The 10,449-nt window shown below is 39.7% G+C and overlaps 1 pseudogene; it reads right to left on the reverse strand.

The window, feature by feature from the left end:
* Positions 1 to 789: 789 nt before the first annotated feature.
* LOC132513089 (sodium/potassium-transporting ATPase subunit beta-3-like) lies at positions 790 to 9,476 on the reverse strand (annotated as a pseudogene).
* Between the last annotated feature and the right edge of the window lie 973 nt (positions 9,477 to 10,449).

Here is a 10,449-nt window from a genome sequence, read left to right on the forward strand (position 1 = left end):
GTCTGCTAAATAAAAGCAGTAATAAGATATTTCATAAAGTATCATACAATTTAAATCTTATGAACTTAATTTCATAAAAACTTAGGTGCATATTCATACTGGCTACCCTAAAAATGCTGTTTCATCTATGGCCTAAAATAATGTATAAGAGATTTAGTTCCACCACTAAAAACAATCCCATCACTACATTTTTTGCATGTTTTACAACAAAAAGTTTGTGCTCTTAATCAAAAAGATCCACAGACTAATTCAACATGTAAAAAATAATTTTACACAAACACCAAGAAAACCTTTCAAACTCACTTTTATTTTCCTTTTTCTTCCTCACAGAACTTCTCCATACATCACATTTCTTGCAGCTATAAAGTCACTTGATGTTGGTCAGGTACCATTTTATGCCTAAACTTTGCTGGCATGAAAATATGGCACTTAACCAGTGTTAAATCTATAAAATATTTATATAGGGCAGCACACTAAGGTTTATACACTTGGCAATTAAACCATATCAAAATAGGACAAGACCCCCATTCTACATGTTTCAAATCAAGTGTTCACAGTCCCTATCTGGTGACTGTCCACTGATTCAAAAGGCAGCAGAGGCAACAGGCAGTTACTTCAAAGGACATTGAACACTATGATCTAGAAGCACCTTATGATGTTACCCCAGTGTCATGTACCACCCTACCTTTGTCCAGGGTGGTCTCATAATTCTAGAATGGCAGGTCCAGCTGATACAAAATAAAGACAGACAACATAACATTTAGTCTGTGGAGATATCCTAACTCATTACTATGCACACACTGTGATTTTGAACACAACTCATCCTAAAAACTTGTCAAGTACATCCTGGTGTTTTCGGTTGGGTAATCCATCTACCTTTCACTTGACTGTTACTTCTTTTACGGTACTGCAGGATCAAAGGTGACCTAGATGTCAACTAATGGCAGTAGATATCTCACATGCAGTTTTTTCTCATAATATGGAAAATATTTTATTCCTATAATTCCATTGGGAGGATAAGTTGATAGAGTAGCTGTGCTTTCATCCTTCGAAATACATTCTATAGTTGATTCTCCTTAAGGATTTAATTCAATTACTCTGTTTTCACATGAATACAAGGCTTTCCTCTGGTATAACCAAACTCAGGATCATCCACACCACCACATGCTTGAAGTAAGACAGTAAAAAACTGACATGCAACATAAATTGGACTTCTGTGTTCAAAAGGCACTTCATCGGGACAGACTGTGAGATTCTTCTGTTCTTCTAAGTCATATGGCTTTAGGTCTTCAATGTACCCTTTATAGGAATCTGGATCAGACAGATTGAATGAATATTGCAACGCAGTCACTGACTTTGGAAAAACCATAAGTCCTGGACTATCTGGTCACGATATTTTGGAACCTCATGGTTCAGATTCTGAAACATAGCCCACATTGTGAATGAGAAGAGTGCAGCCAGGAACCCATAAAAGCCTGGGTAAAAGGGCAAGATCAAACCTTGTTTAAGGGTCTTTTCACTGTTCAAATACAAGTGCGTTTTCGTGTATGGTGCGCTTGTGTGATTAACCCCCTGTTGTACATTCAGTGTACAGTACACACTCAATACTCCCACTCTTTCCGACTGGTTGGGGTGGCAGCGTGAGTCACAAGACAGCTGCAGGGGTGGAAATTTCCTCTTCCTGGGAGTGGAGCAGGGTCTGGCTTCGCTGAACCGCTCAGCACCTCCGCCAGAGTCTCTCCGTACAAAGGCGCGCTGCGTATAAATAAGGCCCCGGGGGCGCTCGGGCCGCAGGCTAAGGGCTCCAGGAAGGGTTCCCGGGCTTCCCGGCGCCGCTCAGGAAGGGAGGCTCCGGCTCATTGGAGCCGTCTTAGAGGCTGCTTACCACGGCATCATTTGTCCATCTCTCTATACTGGTTGCTGAGAATGCTTTCATATATCATGAGAATTAGCCCTAATTTGCAAATATTTACTCTAACCATTTCAGACAAGCTTTGCTGGGATGTTATTGCTTTTGTTATTTGCCATAGGGCGTTTTAAATTTTTTCAGTAATAGAATCATTTACAAGTAATACAGCTCACTATAAAAAATGATCAAAAAGTAATATCCTGGCCACCATCGACTGCACAGGGAGATTAGAGCATTCAGAGCTCTGGTAGTTTCGGGACACAGTGAGAAAACTTTATTGTAATTCCAGGTTTCACTACTGAGCAGGCATTTACAAGACAGTGTCCTGATTTACTTCACCTCTCCTAACTTCCCATAGCCTGGTCTGAATTAGGGATTTAATAAGAAGTAACCTGAATAGCTCTTAAGATCAAGGGAGATTTTTGGGAGCCTGGTGCTTAATCCCTCAACCACAGGGCTCCCCAGGGCGGGAGACATGATGAAATCACAATACCACATGAACAGTTCTGTCGACCAGTGACTGGTCCCCTCACACTTTAGGAGAGTGACGTAGTGTCAGCCACTGTCTGAGTCAATGGCACAAAGCATGGGCCTGGGCACACTGCACTCTGAATCCCCTTTGCTTTGACCCCAGGCCATGTACCTCCAACAGCCCTCTCAGCTCGCAGTGATTCTCTCTCTAGATCCTCGTAAAAAGTAAATGTCATTTTTGTTTGTTATTCACATCAGTAGTTCTCCAGCTGTGGTCCCTGGACCAGCAGCATCAGCATCACCTGGGAACTTGTTGGAAGTGCATATTCTTGGGCCTCACCCAGATGGGGCCCAGTAATTAGTGTTTACATGTCATACAGATGACACAAGACAGTTTGAGAACCACTGCTCTAATCTAGAAATGACTGATAGAGTTTTATATGTTATCACCTCTCTGAGCCTCAGTCTTCTCAGTGGATGTGACGAAATCCCTCACTTTACCACAGTGGTGTGAGGAATAAATGGGAAATCCTTTGCAAATGGTACCTGTTGACTCTTCTGTGTTGTAAGATGAATTACCTCTTGGAGCTAGGAAAAGAATAGAAAATCCTTATACTATTTCCTTTTTTAAAACAATAAGTGCTGTAACTGATCTAAAAAAAATAAAGTCTTTTAAAAATGTGCTTTCTTTTCCTCCTTACTTTATCTTCCAGGAGACTATAATACAAAATATAGTGAGAAAATCTATTTTTAAACGTCTGGCACACAATAAGATTTCAACAAATATTAGTCCTGGCCTACTCTGATTTCCCTCTCACATAAAAGAGATGAGTTTGATGTAAACTACATAGAATACAGCTATCATAGACAGCATCTGGAAATGTAAACAATAAGTAAAATATACATATATTTGCATAATGTATGAAGCTTTGGTGCCATGTCTTCATTGTGTGAAGGAGGAGTCCTGAGGGAAGAAAATACTCCCATCATGTCCTTTTTTTAAGATTTATTTATTTATTTATTTAATTTTTGGCTGCGTTGGGTCTCCGTTGCTGTATGTGGGCTTTCTTTAGTAGCAGTAAGCAGGGGCTACTCTTCATTGCGGTGCATGGGCTTCTCATTGTGGTGGCTTCTCTTGTTGCGGGCTTCTGTAGTTGTGGCTCGTGGGCTCTAGAGCACAGGCTCAGTAGTTGTGGCACATGGGCTTAGTTGCTCCGTGGCATGTGGGATCTTCCCAGACCAGGGAATGAACCCATGTCCCCTGCATTGGCAGGTGGATTCTTAACCACTGCACCATCAGGGAAGTCCCATCCACCATTTCCTTTTATTCCAGGTGGTTACTTGACCCTATTAGTTTAGCTCAAGTTTGACATTGAAGAGGAATCATTTCTGCCTGATCAGTGTGGCTAGAGGTTTTGCCTGAGCCTCAGGCCTAATGCAAACATTACCAACTTGCCTAGAACACTGTCTGTTACATACCAGCCACTCAGTACACAGGAATGAACGAATGAATGATAGTGACTCCTGGGCTCAGTCTCCGGATGATCACCCATCTCCTCATGTAGAGGGCTGCAATCGTGACCTCTGATAAATGGAAAGAAGCAGGTTTTGAGAACCTCTATATATCAGGTTTTGTTCTAGGTGTTCGAGATACATTAGTGAACAAAACAAAGTGTTAACCCTCCATGTAGCTTACATTCTAAATTCTTAGAATATAGAGGAAGAATCAGACAATACACACTGTAATGTCAGGTAATGATAAGTGCTATGAATGTGCATGTGGATATGAGGCTTAGCAAATAGAATTATTATTCCTCCAGCAGCTTAGAGAAACGGCTGATGCCAATTCTCAGGCATTTAATGTACAAGATAAGTCTAGAATATCTTGTCATATCATTTAGCAAAGAAGCGGTCAAAGATTACTAGGGTAAAAAAATAAAGGAATGCTGAGGTCATGTCAAAAGGACACAGGAGATAGCCTGAAGAGTCTTCCACTGGCCTAAGATAGAACTTGAGCATAAAAAAAGACTATACCAAAAAAAAGACTATAACAGATTGAAACACATTGAACATGTTTTTTAAACTGTCAAGACAGTTCTCAGAAAAGGATATATAAATGACTCTTAAATATATGAAATAATATTCAACCTTACTCATAAGAGAAGTATAAATTAAAACTAAAATAAGATATAATTTCTCACTTATCAGATTGGCAAAAAGTCAAAGGTTTGACCACATAGTCTTTGGTGAGGCTGTGAACAGACATTCTCATGCTTTGATGGTGGGAATGTAAAATAGTACCACCCCAATGGAGGGGAAGTTGTCGAATCTTGCAAAATTACATAAAGCTTTTTCCCTTTGACCCTGTAATCCCACTTCTAGGAATGTATCCCAAGGATACACTGGCAAAAATAACAGTAAAGCATATGCAGTAGATTATTCACTGCAGTTCTATATGTAATAGCAGAAGGTTAAAAAAAACAAATGTCCATCAATAAAGGACTGTTTGAATCAATTGCAATACATCCACATTAAGGAGTATTATGTAGCTGTAAAAAGAACGAGGAATATATACTCTATATACTACTTTGGAATGATCTCCTGGTGTATTGTTAAGGTGAAAAAGACAAGGTGGAGAAAAGCACGTATAGTATGCTACCACTTACCTAAAAAGGGAGAGAGAGGGATGAGTACACAGATGATAGTGATAGAGGATGATGAGAGAGAGAGAGAGAGAGAGAGAGATTCCTGATATTAAATCAAAATAATGGGCAGACATCTGATCCACTACCATCTTGGACCCCAGGAGTTCAGGCTATGGGATTGGCAGCAGCAAAGTAGCCCAGCTTTGTGAAGACTCCTAGGCACCCAGGCACGCATCTTCCTCACTGAAGCCACCACCAAGATTTCTAAGAAGAAGGTCAATTCAGCTAAAGAGGCAGTAAAGAAAGAGCCCAAGGGAGATTCACAGGTTGTAGCCAAACCTGTTCCTTCCAAAGTTGAGACTAAGCCAAAAACAAAAGGCAACAAGAAAGAATAAACCTTCAGGAAAAATGTGCAAACAAGAGGGAAAGGAGGAGCAAAAGGGAAATCCACTGGGACTGGGGTGGCTAACCAAGACACTAAAGGCTGCAAAAAAGAAGAAACAAAAAAGGAGAGCATGGCCTCTGATGCAGCAGGACGGAAAGAAGTCAAGTCTGACTGGCATACTTAAACCAAGTCTTACTGGTGGTCCCAGTGCCTCCCTTCTTCAACAATATGGAGGAATGTTTTTTATCAGCTATTTAGAAAATGCAAATTTTTTAGTAGTTCCAGAAACATATTTTTAAGAAGGAAGAAGTTCCACCTCATTTAAAAAACATATTTAGATAAGTGTAAATGCTTTGTTTAGGAGATGAAATCATGTGCTGGCTGTTTATTTTTCTGTAAAGCCATAAATTAGTCAGATATTGAATGAAAGGAAGCTTTGACTGTCTTGTGTGTCAACTTAGCATTCCGTAGACTGGAGACGAGGGTAGTGTTTATATCCTGTTATACAAAGCATAACTAAATGGTAATTTACAGCCACAATCATGCACTTAACATGTCATAAATATTTAAAATAATTTATTCATATGGTTTTATTAATTATCATATCAGAAAGCAAGAAAGCTATCAAAGACGATTGGGGTAGTGTCAAAAGCACTCAGGAACCAACTTGAGAAGGGCTACAATGCCAATTTGAATATCATTAAGAATAATAACTGCAATGAACTTATGAATTGAAACACATCAAAAATGTTAAAAACCCATGAGTAATAATGACTCTGAAAAATATATTCATTGGTCACCTTTGGAGGATGGTGCTAAGGGAATCCAAGCTGTCCCTCAGAGTGATGAAATAGCTTTCGAGAGGAATTTTTCCTTTATAGATATATTGCAACTAGTAAATGAAGGAAGAATTATAGAATTGGAATATCACCATCTTATAAACCCCTAATGAAATAATGAATCTAGGTAATGACTATCAATGACCGCTAATATCACAAAGAAGAGATTCAGCCAGATATTCTGTACCTCTTGATGGAAATACACACAACATTTATGAAATATTACTGCCCAAAAAAATCAATCTTGAATCAGATCAAGGCTCTAGATCTACCAGTTTACAGGAAGTATAAGGAACAAAAGAATACTTTAACCAACACGTCAGAGATGTGATCAGCAAAATCCAAAATGTGAGAAACTTTACAGGATAAACAACCTGTTTTCTTCAACAAATAAATTGAAATAATAATTTAAAAATAAAAACAGAGACAGGGAACCAATGAATTGAGAGACTTAGGAGACATCCACAAAATACAATGTATGGACTTATTTGAATCCCGTTTCAAAGAAACTGTAAAAGGAAAATTAGGCATTCAGGAAAATTAGAACACTAAGTGGAAATATAATGTTAAGAAATATTGTTAATTGTTTTATGAATAATAGTGATTTCTTTAAAGTCCATCCTGTTTGGATGGATTAAATACAATTGACTATAAATTGATAATTATTGAAGTTAGTTGGTGAGAATATGTTAATCTATTACTATCTACTTAGGTAAATATGTTTGAAAAAATCCATATTAAAAATATAAGAAGCATACATCTACAGCGTCCCTACTATAAATTCATGTCCCTACTAAGAGTTGAACTCAGCATGAACACAAATGCACCATTGGTCTAGTTTGGTAGATGTGGTTCAGAAAAAGCAATAATGAGGTCAGAAAAAGAAGTATAATTAAATGAATTATGAAGGTCAAACACAGTAAGTCAAAAAAGCATAAGCTAAACCCTTCAGCCATCCATAGGCACTCAAGATATTAAGAAGATAAAAGTAATACTAGAGCTTTTCAGATACTCTTGGAATTTTATTTGATTGGAGTCTTACCAGATGCATCTGGTAAGAGAATGATGATAGTGAGTTAGTTCTTCTAAAAAACCAAACTGATCATCTGCAGCCTCCTCTTCTGCCTTCTCTGTCCCAGTAAAAGCTGCCATTGCCTCATCCAACCAGTTGTTCAAGCCAAAAACCTAGGAATCATTGACACGTTCTTCTCCCTCATTCTCCACATCCAATTCTTTACCAAGAGCTGTTAATTTGCAAATACTTCTAAAATACTTCTACTTCTCTCCATCTCTACCCCTACCATCCTAGCAAATGTCACCATAATTCTCATCCAAACAACTGCAATAGCCTCTCAACTCTTTTAGTCATCCCTCCACTCTTGCCCCCTCCGATCAATTCTCAGAAGTGCAGCTAGAATGTTTTCAAAATGTAAATCCTGTCAGGCTCATTTCCCTGCCTAAATCCCTGCTATGTCTTCCCCTGGGTCTTAAGATAAATACCAGAATCCAAAACACAGTATATAAGGCCCTGTGTAATCTGGTCCCTGCTACCTCTCCAGCTTCATCTTCCACCATTTTGCCTCCCACTCTCTGCAGTCCAGTCACACTGACCTTATGTTCTTCAACTGCATCATACTCCCTCGGTGTCAAAGTCTTCATGTATACGGTTACCTCTGCCTGGAACTCTTCCTCACACCCTATTTCTTGACCCCATTCTTCTGGATAACTCCTATTTATCTTTCAGATACCAACTTAATATCTGTTTCTAGAAGTCCTCTGACCCTAACTCCTCCACTCCCAGATAAGGTAAAGTGTTGACAGAGTACTTCTCCCATCATAGCCCTTATCACACCATATTACAATTATTTGTTTAATATACTTCTCTCCCAGTACACTTTAAGCTCTATAAGAGAAATAATCAGGTATGACTTGTTCACTATTTTATTTCCAGCATTTAGATCATTGCATGGCACAGTTTACTCAAAAAATAGTTGTTAAATGAAAGACAAATAAGTCCCTTGTTGTTTTGAGGATTTCCCTGTTTTGAAGCTGACACAACTGTTTTATTAATGTTTATTAATGAATACTGGTTTAAAAAACACCAGAAGGGGCTTCCCTGGTGGCGCAGTGGTTGAGGGTCCGCCTGCCGATGCAGGGGACGCGGGTTCGTGCCCCGGTGCGGGAGGATCCCACATGCGGCAGAGCGGCTGGGCCCGTGAGCTGGGGCCGCTGAGCCTGCATGTCCAGAGCCTGTGCTCCACGACGGGAGAGGCCACAACAGTGAGAGGCCCGCGTACTGCAAAACAAAACAAAACAAAACAAAACAAAAAAAACAAAAAAAAACACCAGAAGAGTCTAAATGTTACAATATTTTCATGTCCTGATGTTCCGCCTATCCACAGACGGTGAGACATTCTATCAATAAGGCCTGTGCCTAAGAATGAGTTTATACATTATGAGTGCCTGCTGTTTAAGGTCACTTCTCCACCTGTACTCTGCATCCATTCCTGTCCAGTATCTTCAGATACTTTGCCTACATCCTTATCTCTCTTTATAGATCATTCTAATAGATCATAGTAGCATCTAAGCCTGCTCTAGTATCACTCATCTTTGAAAAGCCCTCACTTGATCCATATTCCTCTCCACCTACCACTCAATTTCTCAATGGCTCTTGAGAGTAAAATTTTTCTAAAGAATTATCTATTCTCATTGACTCCTCTTCTTAATCTCCCATTCACTCTTCAGTGTACTCTGAAATGGCTTCTCTATCTGAAATGGAATCTCTATCACACCACTGAAACTACTCTTGTCAAGGGCACTGAAGACCTCCATGTGCCAAATCCAGTGGACACATTCCTGTTGTCTTCTTGCTTGATGCCTTAACAGTTGAATTCCTTTTTTGAAACAGTTTCCTCTCTTGAATCCTGGGGTACCACTGTCTACTAATTTTCTTCTTACTCCACTAATCACTCCTTCTCAGTCCCCTTTGCTGGATTCTTCCATATGCTGGGGTTCCTCAGGGATCTTTTCTTGACCCTTTTCTCATTTCCCACTCTATACCCTTTCCCTAAGAGGCATTCTCATGATTACAATTACAGCCTATGTACTGGTGACTCCCAAGACTATAACTCCAGACCAATCCTCTCTGCTGAGCTTCAGATTCATATACCTGACTGCCTGATGGACATCTCCACTTGATGTTCTTCGAGTACTTCAAATTCGAACATGTCTGATAGCAGAGTCATCATCTTCATTTTAAATGTCCTCCTCTTCCAATGTTAACCTATCTCATGGGCACTACCATCCAATCACTTGCAGAAGCTAGAAAACCAGAGTAATTCTTTTTTTTTTTTTTTTTTTTTTGCGGTACGCAGGACTCTCACTGTTGTGGCCTCTTCCGTTGCGGAGCACAGGCTCCGGACGCGCAGGCTCAGCGGCCATGGCTCACGGGCCCAGCCGCTCCGCGGCAGGTGGGATCTTCCCGGACCGGGGCATGAACCCGTGTCCCCTGCATCGGCAGGCGGACTCTCAACCACTGCGCCACCAGGGAAGCCCCAGAGTAATTCTTGATTTATTCTTCTCCTCTATCCCTAATCAGCCACGAAATTCTACTATTTCTACAGCATTAATATCTTTTGACTCTTTCCAAGTATCTTTTCCCCATCCCCAGAACCAGAAGCCCTATGAATTAAAAATATTGTGGTACTCTCATTTCTGCTCTAATTCAATAGTACTAAACTCACATGTATGTTAAAATTAAAATAGCTTCTGACAAAGACTCCCTCCTTGACCAAACTTTAATTAGGCTTCGCTGAGCCCTCTTCTTGACTAAGACTCAACCTTGGCCTACCTTTAGCAAAGAATCCTGTTAAGACAGTTTGGCAAGAATATCCCTACGCTTGATGTCTCCTCTTAGTAATTTCTATACACTGACCCCCTCACTCTTCTCATAGACTATAAATCCCCAGCTGTCATTGTGGTATTTGGAGTTGAGTTCAGTCTCTCTCCCTTGCTGCAATAGTCTCTCTCCTGTTGCAATAATCTTGAATGAAGTCTTCCTTACCATTTTAACAAGTGTTATAATAATTTTTCTTTGACATTTCTTCCAAATTTATTGATTATACACTTAATAATTTCATCAGAACTATTTTTTTCTTTTCCTTGGTTCCTCCACCCTTCTGGTGCCCTAAATATCAATAT

This window comes from Lagenorhynchus albirostris, chromosome X (assembly GCF_949774975.1).
Source record: "Lagenorhynchus albirostris chromosome X, mLagAlb1.1, whole genome shotgun sequence".
Lineage (NCBI taxonomy): Eukaryota > Metazoa > Chordata > Mammalia > Artiodactyla > Delphinidae > Lagenorhynchus > Lagenorhynchus albirostris.